General features: G+C 34.7%; 1 long non-coding RNA gene across 1 annotated transcript in view; it reads left to right on the forward strand.

Annotated features, from left to right (window-relative positions):
* Positions 1–243: 243 nt before the first annotated feature.
* LOC136034146 (uncharacterized) overlaps positions 244–26,151 on the forward strand; it is a 44,075-nt gene continuing 18,167 nt past the window's right edge. Inside the window, exon 1 of the long non-coding RNA XR_010619125.1 lies at positions 244–481. This is a non-coding gene — a long non-coding RNA (uncharacterized LOC136034146). The remainder of the gene's footprint in view (positions 482–26,151) is intronic.

Below are 26,151 nucleotides of genomic sequence, written 5' to 3' on the forward strand. Positions count from 1 at the left end.
CGATTTTTACCGAGTCCAAACACATTATTTATACAGAAAAGATGACAACCCCGATTCTCAGTGTACCACAGTAAATTCCCACGTTTCAAACCCCATGCCGGAAGACTAGCCAACTTTAAGTCTTTGATTGTTACCCACCGGCTGGATTTTCTGGCAACACTGGCCGTGTTACTCGAAACTGGATATAAAACAAGGAGTTGCGCAATACAACTGGATTCTAAAATTGTAAACTGCGCAAATATACGGTCGCTTCCCCGAGTCAACCATAAAAAAGAAGCGATTAATGAAGTAATTGAGGACGTCATCGAAAACCACACGCTGGAGTTCTTTTTGCGCGTGGGTTTCAGTTCCAAAGTTTTGGACGGAGCGCAAAACTGAGAGATTGTATCTGTTCACAGATTGGAAAAAGCGTGCAACTAAATTCAGTTACATATATATTCAACTAGTTGTAATATTTATTTCCTCTAGTGTTGCTGAAATAGTAAGCATATTTCATTAATTTTTAGGTTTTTTTCCTACTTAGCCAAAGACAGTGTTTATGAGCGCTGTAAAAATGTAGTATTATTTTGTCGAAAGTGAGGGATAACTCATACTTTAATTGAAAATTTGTCATTTTGAAGAGCTCAAAAACTGCTTAAATTTAAATTTTTGGTAGAAGCGATTATATTGTATTCGTAAAGAACATAAAAACAGGCATGTCCACTGATATGTCCACTTTATTGGTAGGTCAGTTACATGAACTGTCATAATTTTACCGAATGAAGATACAAAGAGACATAATTTTTTAAATCTAGGTGAATATTTTTTCTAAATGAAATACTAACAAATGTATTTTTAAGATATCCCCCCCCCCTGCACTTTTAAGACCCCTGTGAACATCTACTTGCATATGTTCCTAGATAAAGAATCAGCTCGGTACAGGATTGTATAAAAGGCGATTGGACCCAATGGGCCCCATATTAAAAAGGGCCCCGCGCTTCCATCGAAATGAACAAAAAAATTGTTCGAGATACAAGCAAATTGCTTGTGACGATAGTGGAAAAATTATGAATTATTCAAATAAGTAAAAATGCATTTATTTTAAGCCCGCATTGCTGGACGATATATAATAATGTGTTTATTATTTGACATTTGAATATTGTGAAATTTGATATATATATATATATATATATATATATATATATATATATATATATATATATATATATATATATATATATATATATATATATATATATATATATATATATATATATATATATATATATATATATATATATATATATAAGCTGCTAAATCTGGATTGTATTTAAATATTTAATGTACAGAGAGGGCCCCGCAGAAAAAATTCCGTCAGGACCCGCACCTATTTGATCCGGGCCTGGTGCGTTACAGTCTATGTTAGAGATCTCACACAAGGAAAAACGGTAATAAAGGCAAATAAGTGCCATTAGGTTCCTTATTTTGTGCTCTTTTCAAAAATCCATATTTGCGTTTGTGATAAAACACACCCAGTCCTTGTGATGAACCCAGGTATAACCCTAAATAAGGTACTTAGTGTTATCCCGACCACGCCCAAGTTCTTGATCTGAGTAATACCGGTTTCTCTGTCTGAATTCAGAGATAATAAGCTTAAGTGAGATAAACTACTTTGCAAGTATATTTTAACTAATATATAATATATGAAGTTGGTTAGGTTATCTACTTAATATAATGCGTTCTGATCGGCCTGCTTTCCATAATTCTTTGTATTTTTTTTAAAAATAAAGTATTGTATTTTCACGAGATATTGGTATATTTCATTGTGATTTACCTAACTTCACTTCTTGCGTGTCGTCAGGATAACACGGAAGTACCACTAGAAGTTTAATATTTATACGGTATTAAGAAAGTAAGTTTAATGATAAAATAAGGAATTAGTTTTAAGCTTATAATAACATTTTACAATGGATATATATTGTTAACTATGCTATCCTACTAGATCATGGTTGCTGCGATAGGTGCAACCTAGTAAAGAGTGAACCACAACCCATAGTAACCAAAAGTTAAAAAACGCGTTTAGGAAAAAGCTACTTAGTGAAAATATTGCCATCTGACTCTAATCGAAGGATGGTAAGTATTATTTTGGTTCGTTCTAAAAGTAATTAAATAAAAAAAAACAAGTTTTTTTAACTGAAAGTAAGGAGCAAAATTAAAACTTAAAACGAACAGAAATTACTTCGTATATGAAAGGGGCTGCTTCCTCACCAACACCCCGCTCTTTACGCTAAAGTTTTTTACTGTTTTAAAAAGAAGAGTTGAGAGAAAGAGTCAAACTTTAGCGTCAAGAGCGGGGTGTTGGTGAGGAAGCAGCCCCTTTCATATACGAAGTAATTTCTGTTCGTTTTAAGTTTTAATTTTGCTAAACTTGTTTTTTTTAATTTAATTTCTGAACGTTTTTCAATCAATGCATGTTTTGATTTTGGCTCTCCGCAGAGGAATAATTAAAACGAAATTTGTATATTTTTTTTTTGCTAAATGGCTTTCTCATAATTTTGATCGAATGATTTTGAGAAAAAAGAGCGGGAGAGGAAGCCTAATTGCCCTCCGATTTTTTGGTTAATTAAGATAAAGGCAACTAGAACTTTTAATTTTTTACGAATCTTTTTTTTAGAAAAAGATATACGTAACTTATAAATTAGCTTACGTAAAGAAGTTTTGTATTCTCATGTTTTTATTACATATATGAGGGGGTTCCCCCCTCGTCAGTACCTCGCTCTTTACACTAAAGCTTAATTTTTGTCCCAATTCATTAAGAATGACCCCTGAATCACCAAAGCCGTTGAAATTACTAAAAATACTTTAGCGTAAAGAGTGGGGTATTAGGAGGAGGTGAGCCCCTCATATGGGTAATAATTTCTGTTCGTTTTAAGTTTTAATGCTACTATTTACTTCCAGCTGAAAATTTTTTTTTTCATATTTATTTTTTCATTGCTTTTTTTTTTTAATAATGCTAGTAAATCCTGCGCTCCCTTCATGGAAATTTTCTTCTACCATGACAAATTCCTCGATGGTAAGCTCCCCCAGCCTATCCCCCTATTCTCAACTCCTCCCCCCAACCAAAAAACCTACTGAAAACGCCTGCACACTTCCCAATAACCAATACTATATGTAAGCACTGGTCAAAGTTTGTAACTTGTAGCCCCTCCCACGGGGACTGTGGGGGAGTAAGTCGTCCCCAAAGACACAGTTATAAGGTTTTTCGACTACGCTGAATAAAATGGCTATCTCAGAATTTTGATCCGTTGATTTTGGGAAAATAATTAGCGTGGGAGGGGGCCTAGGTGCCCTCCAATTTTTTTGGTCACTTAAAAAGGGTACTAGAACTTTTCATTTCCGTTAGAATGAGCCCTCTCGCAACATTTTAGGACAACTGGGTCGATACGATCACCCCTGGGAAAAAAAAAAAAAAAAAACAACAAACAAATAAACACGCATCCGTGATCTGCCTTCTGGCAAAAAATACAAAATTCCACATTTTTGTAGATAGGAGCTTGAAACTTCTACATTAGGTTCTCTGATACGCTGAATCTGATGGTGTGATTTTCGTTAAGATTCTATGACTTTTAGGGGTGTTTCCCCCTATTTTCTAAAATAACGCAAATTTTCTCAGGCTCATAACTTTTGATGGTTAAGACCAAACTTGATGAAACTTATATATTTAAAATCAGCATTAAAATGCGATTCTTTTGATGTAGCTATTGGTATCAAAACTCCATTTTTTAGAGTTTTGATTACTATTGAGCCGGGTCGCTCCTTACTACAGTTCGTTACCACGAACTGTTTGGAAGTTTATTGCGAAAAGAAATTTATGGCGATTTTGAGAAAAAGCCTGAAACCCCTCGAAAATGGTGTCAGATCAAAAAGAAAAGTGCACCATAGGAATCAGACTGGTTGAAAACAGTGTAGAGGGAAATCACAGCCCCCCTCCTTGAATAACAAGGAAAATCCCTTTTTTGCATGTGTAGTACTGATCTGTCTCCCATTTTTTTTTTGTTTTTTTTAGCAGTGCTAGGGACCGACCGGAACATCATAGAGAGATGGGTAATAGCTCATTCGAACTAAAATTAAATTTACTAGTGCCCTCTTTACGTAACCAAACAGATTAGAGGTCAACTAGCCCCCCTCCCTACAGGCCCCTTCCCCAAAGTCATCCAATCAAAACTTCGAGATAGCAATTTTGTTCAACATAGTTCAAAGGTCTAATATCTATGGTTTTGGTGATGATATGACCCTCCATCGCTTTCCCGGGGAAAGGGCTGTACGCTGTATCGGTATCGGATGTGTCGATATTACGAATATCGGTATGAGCGTGTTGTTATTGGGCCTATTGGTATCGACTGTATCTTAGACACATTTTTAGTAGCTCATATAAAAGATCTTGCTCATATATACGTCCTTCCTTTAAATTCCACACTCAGCAGGATCCAAATGGCACTAAAAACAGCACTTTTAGTGGCATGTTTCAAGTGAAAAGGCTGGGGCGACTCGGCTACCAGAACGTTGTATAGTGACGTTTAATGGATGATTTGAATGCTATTGCTCATATCTACGTGATTTTTTTCAATTCTACCATCCGTGAGTGTGATATAGCACTAAAAATAGGGGCGTAATTTCGTCAATATCCCGGGGTGGGGGCAAAGGTGGACCAAACTTCCCCAGATCAAGTGAAAATGTCAATGAGGATTGAAAAATAAGCCTTATAGTACAATAAATGCAAAAAATTACTAAAGAAAATTGACCCGTTTCTCTAAATTATGGAAGCTTATCTTAGTTTTGACAACATTTTTGAAGGAACTAAATTTCAACAAAAGGGTGAGGCAAACTCGGGTCTTGGATTCAAACTGGGGTCTGAGTGAGCAGTTTCCTTCGCTCTTTACTTCCCTTAGAATTTTTTTTATTATTAATTTTAAGAAAAGAGGATTGATTTGACTTACAGTCTAACCGCAAAGCGTAATTATGCTTAATGAGAAGTTTGTAGCTGTTCACAGTCGCTAGCTAATTTGTTGTCCTTCTCATGAGTGCATTCAAATTGCAATCAGTCAACAGTGACAGGTTTTTAGACTTGTCTTTCGTACATGAAAACGCTTGCTTACAAATTTATATGGATCCAAATAGTGGTAAAAGACTTAAGATCTGAAGCCTATGAAACTGGCTTCAGATGCAGTATCAAACAGCTCGTGGTAACGAACTGTAGTAAGGAGCGACCCGGCTCAATAGTAACCAAAACTCTAAAAAATGGGATTTTGATACCAATAGCTACATCAAAAATATCGCATTTTAATGCTGATTTCAAATATATAACTTTCCTCAAGATTAGTCTGACCTATCAAAAGTTACGAGCCTGAGAAAATTTGCTTCATTTTAGAAAATAGGGGGAAACACCCCCTAAAAGTCATACAATCTTAACGAAAATCACACAATCAGATTCAGCGTATCAGAGAACCTTATTGTAGAAGTGAAATTTATCTACAAAAATGTGGAATTTCGCATTTTTTGCCAGAAAACAAATCATGCGTGTTTATTTGTTTTTTTTGTTTTTTTGTTGTTTTTTTTCCCAGGGGTGATCGTATCGACCCAGTCGTCCTAGAATGTCTCGGGAGGGCTCATTCTAACGGAAATTAAAAGTTTCAGTGCCCTTTTTAAGTGACCAAAGAAATTGGAGGGCACCTAGGCGTTTTTCCCCAAAAGTCACTGGATCAAAATTCTGAGATAGCCATTTTATTCACCATAGTCAAAAAACCTAATAACTATTTCTTTGGGGACGACTTACTACCCCGCAGTCTCCCTGGGAGGGGTTGCAAGTTACAAACTTTGACCTGTGTTTACATATAGTAATGGTTACTGGGAAGTGTACGGACGTTTTCAGGTTTTTTTTTGGTTTGGGAGGGAGAGTTGAGGTGGGGGGGGGTTACACGGGAGGATCTTTCCATGGAAAAAGTTTTCATCGGGGAAGAGACTTTCAATGAAGGGGGCGCAGGATTTTTTTGCATTATTTAAAAAAACAAGGAAAAAATAAATATGAAAAGTTTTTTCTACTGAAAGTGAGAAGCAGCATTAAAACTTAAAACGAGGAGAAATTTTTGCGCATTTGAGGGGTTACCTCCTCGTAATACCTCGCTCTTTACGCGAAAGTATTTTTAGTAATTTCAACTATTTATTCTACGGCCTTTGTGACTCAAGGGTCATTCTTAAGGAATTGGGACAGAATTTAAGCTTTAGTGTAAAGAGCGAGGTATCGACGAGGGGTGAACTCCCGCATATACGCAATAAAAATATACGAATATAGAAGTTCGTTACGTAAGTTAATTCGTAAATTACGTATATTTTTTACTAATGAAAATGTTCGTAAAACAATTAAAAGTTCTAGTTGCCATTTCAAGTAATCAAAAAATTAGAGAGCAGCTAGGCTTCCTCCCTCTCTCCTTTTTTCTCAAAATCTTCCGATTAAAGCCATTTAGCCAAAAAGAAAATTAATATGCAAATTTGGTTTTAATTATTTATGTGCGGAGAGCCAAGATCAAAACATGCATGAATTAAAAAACGTCCAGAAATTAAATAAAAAAACAAGTTTTTTTAAATGAAAGTAAGGAGCGACATTAAAATTTAAAACGAACAGAAATTACTCCGTATATGAAAGGGGCTTTTCTTCCTCAACGCCCCGCTCTTTACGCTAAAGTTTTTCCTTTTTAAAAAAGTAGAGCTAAGAGAAAGAGTCAAACTTTAGCGTACAGAGGGAGGCGTTGAGGAAGAAAAGCCCCTTTCATATACGGAGTAATTTCTGTTCGTTTTAAGTTTTAATGTCGCTCCATACTTTCATTTAAAAAAACTTGTTTTTTATTATTTAATCTTGTATATAAGGCTTGTGAAAGAAGTTTGCTGCTTCTTCAAACTGTTTACTAATTCCTGGGTTTCCCTCTTTTCTTTTTCGTCAAGGTTAAAATTATAAATATTCAAGTTTCGTTTGGTGGTGTCTTTTCAATCCATGCTCTTAAAGACATCTGTAGAATCGCGGAACAACGAACAGAGTGCTTTGCCTCTAATATAAGTAAAACAATATTTAGCAGTTCATTCTTCATTAGACAAACACCTTCACCTCCAATGTTCCTTTTTGGCTGCACTCATTGTTAATCCAACTTCGGATCACCAAGAAAGATCACGGATGCGAATTTGTTTTTTTTCTTTTGATCTTCCCAGGGGGATCGTATCGAACCAATGGTCCTAGAAGATCGAAAGAGGGTTCATTTGAACGGAAATTAAGAGTTCTATTGCCTCTCTTCAGTGACCGGAAAAATCGGGGGCAACAGCCCCTTCCATGTCCCTTTCTTTCAAGGTTGACCGATCAATGTTTTGAGATATCTTTTTGTTTAGTATAGTTGAAATATCCAACAATATCGTATTTTGAGACATCATGACCCCAATAGTACTAAGGGGACGGGCTGCGAGTTATGACACTTGCCCTTTGTTTACATACAGTATTTGTTACTGGGAAGTATAAAGACATTTTTCATGGGTGGTAGTGGGTTTTCTAGATATAGCTTTTCTATGGGGGAGTTTTCCATTGGGAGGGAGTTTCGGGGGTCGACTCTCCAGGGGAAACTCTACACGGGATGATATGCCAGAATTAATCTACACAATTAATTTTATTCGTTTTTTTTGTTGGCAACTATGTTTAACATATCAAGATTTTCTGGAGGAATTATCCTGGGGAAATTTTCAGCTAAATTTGAATTCTCTGGGAGACTTTTATGTGGAGGGAAATTTTCCTCTGAAAAATTCTCCATGGGGGAATTTTCACCTAGAGAAATTCTCTATGGGGGGAGTTTACGAGTAGTATACCATTAAGGACTTTGATCGGGGCCCTATCCCTTCGAATTCTGACGCGGGCTCTCAATTTTAGAAGCTTCTTCAAGACCCATGTGTTTTTAATTTTATAGGAGATGCAGGTGTCTGTTACACCATAGGGAAATATTTTCTAAGCGAAGAATGTGCTAATTTCTTATAAAAACCTAAAGTTGTAGGGAAGAACCTTCAGGATCCGCTAGTCAAGATGCAAGCGCTACCTAATAGTTTTTTCTTTGAAAAAAACTACAAAATCCTCGCCAAATGAAGGTTTTTTTGGCCCTTATGTTATAGGTTTGGGTTGTTACATAATAGGATTTGTTAGGGTCCGTTAGTCAGGCGGGGAAGTCCCGATTGTAACTGAGAAGCACACACATGTGGGTGATATGTAGTAACGGTGTACACGTTGGATGTGACGCAGTTTTTCGTGAATTGATAGATTTCATTTGAGGTGAGGTAACCTTACATGACTTGGTTTATTAATTGGAAATGAGGTAGTGGTAGCGCGCACGTGGATTTTACGTAATGACGATGTACACGTGGGATGTTACATAATACCTTAAGAGACTTTATTTTCTTTTAATGCGTTTTTCTTCTTTTTTTTTTCAGGGAACTTTTATTACCTAAAGATTTTTGTCCACATTAGGACTCGAAAGGGATTCACTCTCAAAGGAATGGAGCGCTAGCATGCTGGAACAAGAAACTTTTTCTAATATCTTGATTCCTAATATTTCTAAAGTTTACATTCTACATGATAACCTTTTGTACTTAAGGAGAATCTCCTGTTCGCGCATACTAGAACGATAAAATAGTTCGCATGTTTCCAACCCTTTCCACATGGGAGCACAAGCATTTAAAAGCTTTTGATTTCTGGTCTGTTGAACACATCCGCATGTTATAATTAATTAGTGGTCTAATATGAACTATACAAGTTAATTTACATAGCAGATGTTACATAGCATCAACCTTAGATTTTTCATTACGTAAATGATTAAGTGTCGTAATTTTATCCTGAAACAAGAAATCTAAAGGACACAGACATTTTATTTTGCATTAACTTATAGTAATAAAAACAAATTTTCAAGAATTATTAAAACACAGAAAATGCTAATAAAACACAAAAGAAGAAGAGACAAAACGTGAAGAAAGGTTAAGAAGGATAAAATATAAGCAAAAAGAGCCATAAATTAAAGAAAGGTGGAACCTTAGCAAGCAATTTCAGGGGTGGGGGTTTGATATTTGAGGTAGATTTAAGCCATACTAAGAACTGTTTCTGAGAGCTTTTAATGAAAATGCATCGATTCTATTGATCTATTAGACTCGCCTGCAAGAAAAAAGAGATACATTTTTTTTACATTCGGTTATTTCTGAGAGCTTTTAATGAAAATACTACGTTTCTTTGATCCAAGACTATGCATGCACAAAATGGCTGAAAATGCCGCTTAGCAGTGGTATAGTCTTTTTGGCTAAAATAAACGTCTATGTTAACCGTCATTTTGCAAGACTACCTGCACCTTTAGAAGCGAATGCGCTACCGTGCAGCACTATTGTCGCCGAAAATTGAGCGTCGATATGCATATAGGTTTTAGATAATTCTTAATCAATTAACTATCTCACAATTGTCACAATAGCTTTTTGGGGATTTTATTTGGTTAGAATTGTTTTTTTTTTGCACCACAAAACAGCTTAAAACGCCGCTTTGCTATGCGACAGTGTTTTTGGCTAAAGTAAATGTTTATCGTTTATTCCTTAGGGCTACCTTTTCGTTTAGTAACGATTGCCCCAATGTACGGCATTACTACCTCTGAAAATGGAGGTTCAAGATGCCTGGAGTTTTCGAATCAATTGACTATTTCAGAATTCCCAAACAAGGCTAATGTATTTTGATTTTTTTTTTCTTTGTGAAACTTATTCGTTCCAAATTTTTTCTTTATGAAACTTGTTGTATTTTTATTTCATCTTCAGGAAAGTTGTTTTGTGTTGATTTTTGCTACGTGAAACTTTTTGCATGCTGCTTTAATTGAAATTTCTAGCATATTGATTTTTTCTGTATGAAACATGATGCAGGTTGATTTTTGTTTGTGAAAATGAACCCCGTGAATAATTATCTTGAATTATGTCTTCGAGAAACTTGTTTTATTTTTATTTCTTCTTCATTAAACTAATTGCGTGTTGATTTTTTCTCTTCGTGAAACTTGTACATTGGTTTTGTCTTCGCGAAATCGTTTTAGTTCGTGGAACTTGCTTTGTGCTGATTATTGTTCGTGAAACTTAATTTATATCGATTTATTTATTCGTGAAACTTGTTGTATGATGATGTATTCTTTCGTGAAACTTTATTTATCGTAATATTTTTCTTCGTGAAACTTTTTGCTTGTTAGTTTTTCAAATGTGAAACATGATGCATGCTGATTTTGTTCATGAAACCTAATGTATGTGGGTTATTTGTTCAAGGAACTTAATGTATCTTGATTCATGTCTGTTAGAAACTTGTTATATTTTTATTTCTTCTTCATGATACTTGTTTTGTGTTGATTTTTTCTATTCGTGAAGCTTGTACATAGATTTTTGACCTCGTGAAGTCGGTTTTGTTCTTGGAACTTGTTGCGTGCTGATTATTATTTCTCAAAATTAATTTAGCTTGATTTTTTTTTCTTCTTGAAACGTGTTGTCCTTCTATTGATTCTTTCGTGAAACTTAATTTATCATGATATTTTTCTTTATTAAACCTGTTGCTTGTTAGGTTTTTATATCTGAAACATGAGGCTCGCTGATTTCTATATGTCAAACTTGTTCTATGTGGACTGTTCCTTCAAAAAATGTGATTTATCCTGATTTATGTCTTCGAAAAATTTGTTTTATTTTTATTTGTTCTTCATGAAACTTGTTGCATAATGACTTGTCCCTTCATGAAACTTGTACATTGATTTTTTCTCCTCGTAAAACCGGTTTTGTTCGTGGAACTTGTTCCTTATTGATTTTTGTTCGTGAAACATGATTTATCTGGACATTTTTCGCCGTGAAACATGTTGTATGTTGATTTATTCTTTCGTCCAACTTTATTTTCATGATATTTTTCTTTGTGAAACTTTTTGCATGTTGGCTTTTCTTCGTGAAACATGATGCATGCTGATTTTTGTTCCTGAAACTTGTTGCATGTGGTCTATTTCTTCAAGAAACTTAATTTGTCTTGATTTATTTCTTCGAGAAATTATTGTTAGTGATATTTGTGGAACTAAATTTGTAAGGCATAGTAACAGAACGGCCAAAGAGGTCGAAACTTTTTTATTGAAAATGAAAGTCGAAAGTTGAGCAATTCCCAAATGAATGAAATGAATGAATGAATGAATGAAAGATCTTTAGCCCCCTCATACGTAATAATTAAGTTTCGTTATAAGTTTTAATGATGTTAGTCACTTAGTTGGAAAAACCTGTTTTTTTTTTATTTAATAACAACCAAAAGCCAAAGATATAAAATAAATTTGGTTTATAATCACATAAATATCAAATTTATGGAGCTGCTAAAATAAAGTTAAATGCTAAGATTGGCTGACAAATAACACAAACAAATTATTAATTATGTCGACCATTATTTAACAAAATTTGATCTTTAGTGCAAAGAGCAAGATATTGACGAGTGCTCGAATTCCCTCAGATATGAAATATGAGGGGGTATGCCCTCATAGAGCGACGTGCAGAGGAAATTTTATGTTGCTGCGTACTTTCAGGTGAAAAATCTTGTTTTTATTTAATTTCTGATCGTTTTTTTTAAATAATGCCTGGAAATCCAACATTCATGGAAATTCTCGTCCCACATGAAAAATTCCTCGATTGAAAGATCCTCCCACTTAAGCCAATCCAACAACCTCTCCACCAACCCCACCAGAAATTTTTCTTCTGAAAACGTCTGTATACTTCCTAATAACCAATAGTATATGTAAACAATTGGCAAAGTTTGTGATTTGCCGCTCTTCCCCTGGGGACTCTGGGGGATCATTTCTTCCTCAAAGACATAGTTAATAAATTTTTGACTCTGTTGAACAAAATGGCTATCTCAAAATTTTGATCCGGTTATTTTGGGAAAAACGAGTGTGGGAGGGGCCTGGTTGCCCCCCAATTTTTCTGGTCTCTTAAAAAAAGTACTAGAACTTTTAAATTCCATTTGAAAAGAGGCCTCACGCGATATTCTAGGACCACCAGGTCGATAAGATCACCCCGGGGAAAAAAATGAAAACACAAATAAACACACATCTTTGATCTTTCTTCTGGCAAAAAATACAAAATTTCCCATTTTTGCAAAGAACAGCTTGAAACATCTACTACAGGTTTCTATAATACGCTGAATCTGTTGGTCTGATTTTCATTAAGATGAGTTTTCGGGGTTATTTCCCCCGTTTTATCAGGCACGTAACTTCTGATGGATAAATCTAGCATGGATGAAAGTATTAAATGTAAAATTAGCATAAAATACGATTCTTTTGATGTATCTAATGATATCAAAATTCTGTCTTTTAGAGTTTTGGTTACTTTTGATCTGGGTCGCTCCTTAGTTACAGTTAGTTACCATGAACTGTTTAAAAATCCAGATGCAACAAGATCTACGAAGAAAAGTCAGCATGCATCATGTTTCATGTAGCAGAAACCAACATGCAACAAGTTTCACGGAAAAAAATATCATGATAAATTAAAATCGCGAAATAATAACATATAATACAACAAGTTTACGAAGAAAAATATCAAGATAAATTAACTATCACGGACAAAAAACAGCACACAATAGGTTCCAGAGGCAAAGTCAGCGCGCAACAAGTTCAAAGAAAAAACCCGGTTTCACGAGGAGAAAAATCAATGTGCAAGTTTCACGAAGAGAAAAACCAACTTGCAAAAAATTTTCTAAAGAAGAAGTAAAAATATAACAAGTTTCTTTAAGATATAAGTCGGGATGATTAAATTTCTTGAACAAATAATCCAACTGTAAGTAGTTTCACTTACAAAAATCAGCGTGTGTCCTTTTTCATGTTAAAAAATAACGTAAAACAAGTTTCACGAAGAAAAATATCATCATAAATAAAGTTTCAGGAAAGAATAAATCATCATACAACAAGTTTCCCGAAGAAAGGTATCGAGATAAATTAAGTCTCACGAACAATAATCAGCACACAAAAAGTTCCACGAATAAAACCGGTTTCAAGAGGAGAAAAATCAATGTAACAGTTTCACAAAGAGAAACAATCGACCTGCAATAAATTTCATGAAGAAAAAATAAAAATATAACAAGTTTTTCGAAGACATAAATGAAGATACTTTAATATACTTGAAGAAATAATTCATATCCAACATATTACACGAAAAAAACATATGCTGGAATTTGCAAATCAATCAGCATGCATCAAGTTTCACGAGAAAAAAAATCAACATAAAACAATTTTCATGAAGATAATGGAAAAATACAATAAAAATAAAGTTTAATGTAGAAGAAAAATTAACATAAAATAAATTTCACGTCGAAAAATTCGACATAGATTGGCCTTGTTTGAAAATTCTGAGATAGTCAATTGACTACAAAAACTAAAGGGATGTTGAGCATTCAGTTTCAGATGCAGTAATGCCCTACGGTGGGGCATTCGTTTCTAAAGGTGCGGACAGCCCTACAAAATAAATGGATAACAGACATTTATTGTAGCCAAAAAGACTGTCCCACAGCAAAGCGGTGTTTACAAACACTTTGTGGCGCAAAACTACAATTCTAGCCAAAAGAAGTGTAAAAATCTATTGTATGAAAATTCTGAGATTGTCAATTGATTTGTTTTTGCGGATAGGAGCTTTTAAAATGAGAATTAAAATATAAATTTAAATTTACCGTTAAAAACTACCCTCTCCCTCAAGAATTATTTTCTAGGGTGGTCTATCCACATGTTGTCATGGTGGTGTGAAATATGCATTGTCTTTGCTCAAAGAAACGTAGGATTTTCATTAAAAGCTCTCAGAAATAACTGAGTGTAAAAAAATGTATCTCTTTTTTCTTGCAGATGCGTCTAATAGAGCAATAGAAACGATACTTTTTCATTAAAAGATCTCAGAAGTAGCTCCCTGTAGGGCTTAAATTTACTTCTAATATCAAACCCCCACCCCTGAAATTGTTTGCTATGGTTCCCACCTTTCTTTAATTCTTGTTTCCTTTTGCTTATAACTATAAACCTTTTTCACGTTTTCTCTTTTCGTTTGTCGTGTTTTATTTGCAAAATTTGTTTTTATTAATGTAAGTTCTATATACAATAAAAGGTCTATGTCTTTTAGTTTTCATGTTTCAAGATAAAACTACGATACTTAATTATTTACGTAATAAAATATCTAAAGCTGATGCTATAATAACATCTGCTATGTAACTTAGCCTTTCTAGGCCATGTTAGAGCTCTATTATGTAATGCAACATGCTGATTTGTTCAATTAGACCAAAAATCGATAGCTTTGGAGTTCTTGTGCTCTCATGTGGAAAGGGCTGGAAACATGCGAATCGTTCAATCGTTCTAGTATGCACAAATAGGGGATTCTCCTTGCGTGCAATAGGTTATCATGTAGAATGTATTAGCCGAATCAAAATAATAGAAACACTTTCTTGGTCCAGCATGCTAGCGCTGCATTCCATTGAGAGGGAGTGCCTTTTGATTCCTAAGGCGGACAAAAATCTTTTGTTAATAAGTTTTTCCTGAAAATAAAGAAAAACATAGTGAAATTAAATGAAATCTCTTAAAGTATTAAAGTATATAAAATTCCGTGTGTACATCGTCATTGCCATTACCTCATTCCCAATAAATCTACCAAGTCACTTAAGGTTACCTCAACCCCAATAAATTTATCAAGTCACGCAAGATTGCATCACCTCCCACTGTGCACCGTTGCTACGTAATACCGAGTATCTCCTTCTCAGTTACAACAGGGACTACCCTGCCTGACTAATTGACTCTGAAAAGTTCTATCATGCAACATCCCAAAACCTATTACATAACAACCAAAGAAATCTTTATTCGGTAGGGGTCTCGTAGGTTTTTTTTTAAGGAAAATGCTATTAGGTAACATTTGCATCTTGACTAGCGGATCCTGAAGGTTTTTCCCTATATCCTTAGGTTTTTTAAGAAGTTAACGTATGCTTCGTTGAGAAAAGTTTTCCCTAGGCTGTAATAGACCCTAGGCTGTAATAGACACATATGTCTCCTAGAAAATTAGTAACACCTGGGTCTTGAAGAAGTTTCAAAAAAAAGTGTCCGTATCGGGATGAGAAGGGATAGGGCCCCGCTCAAAGTTTCTATGGGGATACTACTGAAAAGCTTTCTATTGGGGGAAGGGTAGATTTCTGGGAAAACTTTTTACAAATAGGGAGATTCCAAAATGATACAGAAATTAAGTAAAAACAAGACCTTTTTAAACAAGAAGGTCTGAATAAAAACAGGTATATGCATGAGAATTTCGTGGCGGAATTGTCCGCAAGAGGATGGAATTGTCCGTGGGATAATTACCAAGCGAGGAGGAGGATTTTAAGAGGCATTAACTTTTCCTTGAGGAATCTTTCATGGGAGGCTAAATTTCCATGGAGAAAGAGGTGAATTTCCTGGGATTATTTAAAAAACGATAAAAAATTAAATAAAAAGAAATTTTTTTCTGCTGAAAGTAAGGAACAACATGATAAATTAAAACGAAAAGAAATTACCCCGCATAAGGGGGATTCCCTCTCGTTAATACCCCTTTTTTTGCACTAAAGTTTGACCTTTTGCCGAACATTTTTTAAGAACAATTCTTTATGAAGAACTCTTGAAACATCAGGGCCGTTTAATTAGAATCAGAAGGTTTTTTTGTAGGCTGATTAAAAAACTTTAGCGTGAAGAGAAGAATGTCCAGAGGGTGCATTCCCCTCCTATACTGAATAATTTTTATTCGTTTTAAACATTAATATTGCTCTTTACATGAAGTTCGACGAAAAAATGAATGTAAGGAAAAAAGATATTCTTTGCATTTGTATAGTTTAGTTCAATAGATTAATTTTTGTTTATATATAACTTACTTCTTCTTTCAATTTTTTTTTTGTTGAGCGCCAAGGCTGGCCTGGCAGATCTTTGCCGAAGTATTTGCTTAGATTTATTGTTGTTTTTTTTTTTTACTGGCTGAAAATTACCTTCTGTTTAGTTTTTGTTATATTTTTCATCTTCGAAGGTCTGAAGGCCTGTTGAATTATTTACTTCCATTCCTTCCCCCTCCAAAGAGCGTCGACTTTAATGAGCTTAGACAAAATTTGTGGTAGGAAAGTGCAAGTCAGAAATAAGAATTTCAAAAATGCTTCAACCTTAAATAGCTTTTTATTAGAAGATTTTCGCTCTAAACTAGCTGATTTGAGATTAATGTGACTAAAATTAGTTTTACGCTAAAGTTTAACCTTTTAATTACTATACTACCGATACAAATTTGTTCATTTGGGTGCATTTGCTTAACGCAGTGAAAATCGTAGTTTTACCGTTCCGAAATACAGTTGGTAAACAAAACACGCACTGTTATAAGCTGGCTATTTGTGTTCTAATGTGTTTTCAGTAGATACATTTTATTGTACAAATAATTTTCAAATAGCAATTTCAACTTAAAAAAATATGTAAATGGAATAAGTTAACGAATATTATAGAATAGAATATTATTTCATTCTGTTATCTCGAAAATTTTGATTGTGTCTCTGGTTTACAATGGACAAATTGCTATATATCAGGTATTTCGGCTGTTCCAAGAGGTCTGTGATTGGGAATGAAACTCCTAGAACATCTTAAAATCACAACCCTTGCCCAGAGGACAAGCATAGCACTTGTCAAACTTTAGTGGAAGGGGTTGGGGGCTGCTGTATATTTTTCATGTATGGGATATTTTCTGTTTGTTTTAAGTTTTAAGGTTAATATTTACTTTTATATGAAAAATCTTATAAATAGTGAAATTATTCAATAAAAAGGGCTTGTAAATTGTATTATATAGAAACAACATGCTGGTAAGATTTACTGCCAAAAACAAATATGCGAAAATAATTTTATATAGATTTTTGGTATCCCTCTGTGAGCTATTAAGCCAAAAAATTATTCTCAGAATCCAGAATTAGTTCCAAATCTTTTGAGGGGCTGCCTACTATCTTTGCATCGAAGCGCATAAAAAACAAGAGGGCTTGTTCAATGCTTGAAAACATAACACCTTTTGAATTGTATTGCCATTATATATATATATATATATATATATATATATATATATATATATATATATATATATATATATATATATATATATATATATATATATATATATATATATACACACATATATATATTTATATATATATATATATACATATAAATATAAATATATATTTATATTTATATATGAAATATATAATATATATTTCATGTATAAATATATATATATATATATATCAGAACTTTTGCTTGTATCAAACAGTTCGTGGTAACGAACTGTAGTAAGGAGCGACCCGGCTAAATAGTAACCAAAACTCTAAAAAATGGAATTTTGATACCAATAGCTACATCAAAAGAATCGCATTTTAATGCTGGTTTTAAATATATAAGTTTCATTAAGTTTAGTCTTACCCATCAAAAGTTACGAGCCTGAGGAAATTTGCGTTATTTTAGAAAATAGGGGAAACACCCCCTAAAAGTCATGGAATCTTAACGAAAATCACACCATCAGATTCAGCGTATCAGAGAACCCTCCTGGAGAAGTTTCGAGCTCCTATCTACAAAAATGTGGAATTTTGCATTTTTTGCCACAAGGCAGATCACGGATGCGTGTATATTTTTTTTTTTTTCCCAGGGGTGATCGTATCGACCCAGTTGTCCTAGAGTGTTGCAAGAGGGCTCATTATAACGGAAATGAAAAGTTCTAGGGCCCTTTTTAAGTGACCAAAAAAATTGGAGGGCACCTAGGCCCCCTCCAACGCTAATTATTTTCCCAAAGTCAACGGATCAAAATTCTGAGATAGCCATTTTATTCAGTGTAGTTAAAAAACCTTATAACTATGTCTTTGGGGACGAATTACTCCCCCACAGTCCCCGTGGGAGGGCCAACAAGTTACAAACTTTGACCTGTGCTTACATATAATAATGGTTATTGGGAAGTATACAGGCGTTTTCAGGAGGATTTTTTGGTTGGGGGGAGGGGTTGAGAAGAGAGGGATATGCTGGGGGAACTTTCCATCGAGAATTTGTCATGGGAGAAGAAAATTTCCATGAAGGGAGAGCAGGATTTACTAGCATTATTTAAAAAAAAACAATTAAAAAATAAATGTGAAATAGCCTTTTCAGCTCGAAGTAAGGAACAGCAATAAAACTTAAAACAAACAGAAATTATTACCCATTTGAGGGGCTCACCTCCTTCTAATACCTCGCTCTTTACGCTAAAGTATTTTTAGTAATTTCAACTATTTATTCTACGGCTTTTGTGATTCAGGGGTCATTCTTAATGAATTGGGATAAAATTTAAGCTTTAGTGTAAAGAGCGAGGTACTGACGATGGGGCGAATCCCCTCATATATGTAATAAAAACATGAGAATACAAAAGTTCTTTACGTAAGCTAATTTATAAGTTACGTAAATCTTTTACCAGTAAAAATATTCGTAAAAAATTAAAAGTTCTAGTTGCTTTTTTAATTAACCAAAAAATCGGAGGGCAACTAGGCTTCGTCCCCCGCTCTTTTTTTCTCAAAATCATTCGATCAAAATAACGAGAAAGCTATTTAGCAAAAAAAAAAAAAAAAATGCAAATTTCGTTTTGATTATTCCTCTGCGGAGAGCCAAAATCAAAACATGCATTGATTCAAAAACGTTCAGAAATTAAATAAAAAAAACAAGTTTTTTTTAACTGGAAGTAAGGAGCGACATTAAAACTTAAAACGCACAGAAATTACTTCGTATATGAAAGAGGCTGCTACCTCATTAACGCCCCGCTCTTAACGCTAAAACTTTTTACTTTTTTAAAAAGAAGAATTGAGAGAAAGAGTCAAACTTTAGCGTAAAGAACGGGGCGTTGATGAGGTAGCAGCCTCTTTCATATACGAAGTAATTTCTGTGCGTTTTAAGTTTTAATGTCGCTCCTTACTTCCAGTTAAAAAAACTTGTTTTTTTTATTTAATTCCACAAGAAGCGCACTTATAACTGAATGTCAAACGGAGACTCAAGAATCTCTAGTACCAGTTGAAATTTAACGCCGATGAAAATGTTTATTTGACAAGGCTGTCAAAATGAAGATTCTAATTTGATTACTTTTTCATGCACCATGAAAATATGTGATTTTTGGAGAGTTCTTCAGGTTTAGACCTACAAAAATAGGGACACACCAAAGATAGTTGGCATAGACAGATGAATATTTCTTTAGCAGCTAAGCCTGTCAGACAACAGGTATGAATAATAAATACGCAAATGTATGAAGTTGGAAAATAATTTAATTTATTAAGATATATATCCCCCCTCTCCCTTGAACAGAACATACGGATTCTCCTTGCTCAGCCTTTTGCTAATATATGTGTGCTTTTATTTCGCCGGATGAATTTATACAACTGTGTAAATAATTCTGCCTGTTTTTACGAGTAACGCTACCATATAAAGATAGAAAGGGATATATCCGCTTGATCAGAGATACATTTAGGCCCATCAACTTTGATTCCGTAACAAAGTAACACAAAAAAGTCTAGGAAAAATAAGGTTCCTGAAAAGTCTAATGTTTACCATTAACTTTAGAAACTTATTTTACATTGAATTCATTCAGAATAAAGATACGTACATGAAACTTTTTCGTTCAAGGAAAAAGGCATCTTAAAATAGTGCGCGCGTAACTCAACCCCTGTTTAGCTAAACACAGCTGAAACCCTTTTGATTCAACCTCACATAACTCAGCCTTCATTCAACTCAACCCCCTATTCAAACAACCCCATTCGATAAATTCGCTGAGGTTGGCCACATCTGAAGGAAATAGACTGATAAAATAAAATATTAAAATTAAATTCTCATTTTGTGCACTTTCCAAATATCACGTTCGCTTTTCTGACAATGTACCCCACTCCCACCTGACGATCCAAGATATAGCCCTAATAATATATTCCTAGAAAGAAAGAAAATGACCAAAAATAAGGTTTTTTAAGGCCAAACGAGAATACTGAAAAAACAAAACAAAAAGTGAATATTTCGAGAGGACAACCGCCTCTCCTCTTCAACGCGAATAAAATAGTATATTCAATAAAAATGGCGAAGAAGCTAGCTAGGATCAAAAGTTGTTCGCTAGTATACTTTGATGGCCCTAATACTTTTGAATTTTGTGTAAATCGTGGATATTGGCGAATGCCTCGCTTTATGGTTGTTAGGTATTTGGTTTTAATTCTTATAATTTTTGGCGTTTATTGAATTTTATTTGTCTTTTAATTTATTTTTTTTTCACATCGACTCTCCACGTTTGTTCTGTTTGTTTTTTCTTCGGTATTACCATTGAATATGCTATTTTCTTCGCGCTGAAGAAGAGAGGCGGTTGTACTTTCGAAATATTCGCTTTTTGTGTTTTTCAGTATCCTCGTTTGGCCTTAAAAACCCACTTTCGATCGTTCTCTTTCTTTATATTATGGCAAACCAATGTGGCTGAAGAAATTATTTAATGTATTTCTCAGTTCTTTTGTATCAAACAGTTCGTGGTAACGAACTGTAGTAAGGAGCGACCCGGCTCAATAGTAAACGAAACTCTAAAAAACGGAATTTCGATGCTAAAAGATATATCAAAAGAATCGGATTTTTATGCTGATTTCAAATATATAAGTTTCATCAAATTTAGTCTTTGTCATCAAAAGTTACGAGCCTGAGAAAATTTGCCTTATTTTGGAAAATAGGGGGTAACACCCCCTAAAAGTCACAGGATCTTAACGAAAATTACACCATCGCATTCAGCGTATCAGAGAACCCTATAGAAAAAATTTCAAGGTCCAATCTACCAAAATGTGGAATTTCGTATTTTTTGCCAGAAGACAAATCACGGGTGCATGTTCATTTGTTTTTTTGTTTGTTTTTTTTCCCAGGGGTCATCGTATCGACCAAGTGGTCCTAGAGTGTTGCAAGAGGGCTCATTCTAACGGAAATGAAAAGTTCAAGTGCCCTTTTTAAGTGACCAAAAAAATTGGAGGGCACCTAGGCCCCCTCCCACGCTCATTTTTTTCCCAAAGTCAACGGATCAAAATTTTGAGATAGCCATTTTGTTCCGCATAGTCGAAAACCATAATAACTATGTCTTTGGGGATGACTTACCCCCCACAGTCCCTGGGGGAGGGGCTGCAAGTTACAAACTTTGACCAATGTTTACATACAGTAATGGTTACTGGGAAGTGTACCGACGTTATCAGGGGGATTTTTTTGGTTTGGGTGTGGGGTTCAGGGGAGGGGGCTATATGGGAGGATCTTTCCTTGGAGGAATATTTCATGGGGGAAGAGAAATTCAATGAAAAGGGGGCAGGACTTTCTAGCATTACTATAAAAAAAACAATGAAAATATAAACATGAAAAAGTTTTTTCAATTGAAAGTAAGGAGAAGCATTAAAACTTAAAAAGGAACAGAGATTATTACGCATATGAGGTGTTCTAAAAATACTTTAGCATAAAGAGCGAGGTATTTAGGAGGAGATAAACACTTCACTCTTTATGCTAAATTTTTTTTAATAATTTCAACTATTTATTCTACGGCCTTTCTGATTCAGGGGTCATTCTTAAAGAATTGGGATAAAACAAGATTTAGTGTGAAGAGCGAGGTATTAACGAGGGGACCAACCCCCTCATATATATAATCAAAAATATAAGAATATAAAAGTTTGTTACGTAAGTTAATTCTTAAGTTACGTATTTTTTTTTACTAATAAAAACGTTCGTTAAAAATAAAAGATCTAGTTGCCTTTTTAAGTAACCGAAAAATTGGAGGGCAACAAGACCTCCTTCCCCACCCCTTATTTCTCAAAATAGTCTGATCAAAACTAAGAGAAAGCCATTTAGCCAAAAAAAGAATTAATATGCAAATTTCATTTTAATAGTTTATGTACGGAGAGCCAAAATCAGACATGCATTAATTCAAAAATTTCAGAAATTAAATAAAAAAAAAAACAAGTTTTTTTAAATGAAAGTAAGGAGCGACATTAAAACTTAAAACGAACAGAAATTACTCCGTATATGAAAGGGGCTTTTCCTCCTCGACACCCCGCTCCTTGCGCTAAAGTTTGATTCTTTCTCGCAACTCTACTTTTTAAAACAATAAAAAACTTTAGCGTAAGGAGCGGGGTGTCGAGGAGGAAAAGCCCCTTTCATATACGGAGTAATTTCTGTTCGTTTTAAGTTTTAATGTCGCTCCTTACTTTCATTTAAAAAAACTTGTTTTTTTTATTTAATTTCTTTATACGTCATGTCTTCTTTGTTTACCGGTTTTATCGCATTCATGACCCGATGAAAAGCGTTCCGCCAGGAGATTTCAATGCAACTCTTGGACAAAAATATTATTTGAAATGGTTGAAAAATACGGAAAACTATGGAAGAAAACATGGTAACCTGATGAATAGAAACATGCTGCAATTATAGAGTATAAGTTTCATTATTTAGTATTTTTATATATCATAGAACTGTATCTGGAACCATAAGGGAAGGGATTGTACATTGTCAGAAAAGCGACCACTGTGTTGGGAAAGAGCATCAAACAAGAAATATAATGGTAATAATAGTATGTTATTAGCATATTTCCTTTAGGTATGGTCAACCACAACAAATTCACCCCCCTCCCTCAGCCTGACCTGGCCTAATATTATAGGGGTCAAATTTAATTGGTATTTTATTTGGATTGGGGATGAGTTGCATAGAGGTTGAGTTGCATGGGGGTTGGGTTTAATACGGGTTGAGTTGCGTGGGGTTGAGTTAAACGGGGTTAAGTTGAATGGGGGCTGATTTAAATGCGGTTTGTTGAACAGACGGTTGATTTAAACGCTGGATGAGTTGGATGGCGGGGTTAAGTTGAATAGGGGTTGAATTGCTTGGGGTTGAGTTAACCGGGGTTGAGTTAACCACGGTTAAGTTGAATGGGGTTGATTTAAATGTGGGTTAAATGAAAAGAAGGTTGATTTAAACACTGGATGAGTTGGATAGGGGGATTGGGTTGCGTGGGGTTAAGTTAAACGTGGTTAAGTTGAATGGGGGTTGAATGAAAAGACGGTTGATTTAAACGCTGGATGAGTTGGATGGGGGGTTGAGTTGAATAGGGGTTGAATTACGTGGGGTTGAATTATACGGGGTTAAGTTGAATAGGGGTTGATTTAAATGCGGGTTGAACGAAAAGACGGTTGATTTAAACGCTGAATGAGTTGGAAGGGGGTGAGGTGAATAGGGGTTGAGTTACATGGGGTTGAGTTAAACGGGGTTAAGTTGAATGGGGGTTAAAATTACCTTCTGTTTAGTTTTTTTCATCTTTGAATGTCTGTTGAATTATCTACCTCCATTCCTTCCCCCTCCAAAGAACGTCGACTTTTAATGAGCTTGGACAAAATTTACCATTTTATACTTCCAAGATTTTCCACTTAAGAAGTGGCACCAAAAGTGTTGTTTTCAGTCCTATATCTACGAATGGTAGATGTATGTATGCTGAATGAGCATACCATTGTAGTCCAAAAGAGAAAGGTTTGGTGAGGAGCAATGTACAATTGAATAGTTGGTCCAATTTCTTCAACAAGGTAACAATTATTGCATACGTTTACAAAGAACTTCTGAGTGACATGTTGCACCACAACTGATGTATCTATAACAAATCATCATTTTAGAGAAAGATCCTGAACCGGGGGGGGGGGGGGTGCACGCCCCCCTCCCAGACGTAGTGGTGAATTTGTAATTGGGGCCATTTGCTCTGGTTTGGGTTTGGACGAAAGTTATTTTTTCTTTAATTGGTTTTTAATAGTTGAGATTTAATAACTTTTTAATCATTAAGATTGTTCCTTTTTGCAAATAAGTTTGAATCAAGGTTTCAGTTACTTTGTGCGGTCTCTGTTAGATTTCACTAATGACGCATGTCGCCAAAAAGTATTTAATCAAATTCAGGTTTATCAAGGGATTATTAGGTTTGTCAGTTATTATTAGGATTATCAGGTTTATATTAGGTTTATCAAAGATTTATCAATTAAAAAACAGTTACGTCACATTTGCAAAAATAGTGGATTAACTGAAAAGTAGACATAAGAAGGGACAAACCATGGTTGAAAAAAAAAAAAAAATCTAAGCTGAAATCGAACGCATAATAATCTAATTTGAAGTCCAGCGATGTACCAACAGAACCATGCCTCTAATAATATCGTTTAATATATTGGTGTTTGTAGGACTTTATTGCGTAGCTTATTAAGGGGGCCTTGAGGAGGAACATGCAGGAGGTTTTCTTGCAAACCTCCAGTTAAGGGTTTTGGACTATAATTATTACAATGACAGGATGCAATTCTGTTTGGCTTTCTATTTCTGCGAACAAATTTCTGCGAGAAGTTTCGCTCTGTTTCAATTTTCAATCCAGTCTCCAGTATTAATTTAGTTTATTTGATCTTCTACGGCTCAGCATAAGCTCTAATACTTATGCGATCTGAAACAATGTAACTAATACTTGTGTGAGCAAGCGTTCTCAAAGTTGTAAAATAGGAAGCGCAAAGCTATTAATTTGAAATTTATTTAATCAATGGAATTTCTGAAACTATTGAGTGAGAAACAGCAAGGACCCATAATATTTACACTTCTGAATATTTTGTAGATTTTGTAAAAAGTGAAGATAAAATAAGTTATGAAAATAGTCTGAGGCGGATTCAGAGCGAAATTCTGGGGGAGGATGCAATGTGACAAGGGCGCCAAAGAGCAAAATCTGGTGGGGGGTGTCAATGTGTTAAAAGTGCCAATAATTGATCAAATTGACAAGTTTATTCTAAAAAAGACGAAGAAAGAAAAAAACAGAAAGAGGGTGCCAGAAAAATCTTGGGGCCCCCCGACCCCGCGGATCCGCCGGTGAAAATAGTAGCAATAGGGAGATGACCAGTGAATTTGGCTAACCATAGCATCCACAGTCCTCGTCAGACAACAGTACAAAGAACATTCAAAAAGGAGGTGAAAAGAAAAATACGCAAAGTATCAAGAAAACAAGTTTCAGATAATCTGAAATTTGGATTTATTCAAGAACCTGGTAGTGAACTGGACCCAAGACCTCTTTGTGCTATTTATCATTTAAGTTTATCTAACGCTGCCCTGAAAACGTCAGAACTTAAAAATCACTTGCAAACAATACACCCATCTAGTAGACAAACCACTTGAATATTTTCAAAGAGCGCATGAAAGTTTGAAATCATAGGGAAACAGGGAAATATAATATGTTGATTGATGTGTCCTATTTCTATTGATATATATATATTAAATAGGCCGTGAAGTAATAGTTTTTGTCCGTTTTAAGTTTCAACATCGCTCTTTACTTTTCTCGGAAAAACTTTGTTTTTTTTTAAATTAATTGTTGTCGTTGACGACAAGCCTGACAAATAAAAAAAATCTTTTGTTTATGCTTCTGCAATAAGAGAATGTCGGAAAGATTTCTTTTCTGTTTAGAGAATATGTGTGTTGGCACTGAGCTAAATTTTTGAAATTCTTCTCGTAATACTACCGCTGTTATGTTAACCGAGTTTCCGAGTAATAGAAGATACTGGCAGGGCTTCCACTTCTCGGGAGATTACCCTATTTTAGGGGAAAATCACTTCTTTTAGGGACACTTATTTTGAATCTAGGGATTCAGGGAAATCTGGGGTAAAGTAAGGGTTTTTAGGGATCTTCAGGGAAAATTCGAATTTTTCAAACGAAGGCTGACAAATTCTTATAGATTGCAGATTATGCTCAGTCTTCTTGAAAATACTTATGTCGCAACACTGGCTCATATTGCAAAGATCAGCGCGAAGTTAAAAAAAAAGCTAAAGCGTGGAATGACATTCATTAGGAAGGGACGACTTTAATCCCTTGGATTTTCATTCATTAGGTATTTAGTAATTTAGTTTAGGTAGCCTAGTATTTAGTTTATTTTTAAGCAATGCTTTTGATTGGGTGTAAACTGCCCAACATAAAGAGTATTGGTTAGGCAGCAATTGTAGAATAGGAGCATGCAACCTATGCGCTTAGCATCTGCTGGCAATCTGCTGGTGACCTCTTTTTCCCGTGGTCATCTATCTGCAAATCC

The sequence above is a fragment of the Artemia franciscana genome, chromosome 12 (assembly GCF_032884065.1).
Source record: "Artemia franciscana chromosome 12, ASM3288406v1, whole genome shotgun sequence".
NCBI classification, from domain to species: Eukaryota; Metazoa; Arthropoda; class Branchiopoda; order Anostraca; family Artemiidae; genus Artemia; species Artemia franciscana.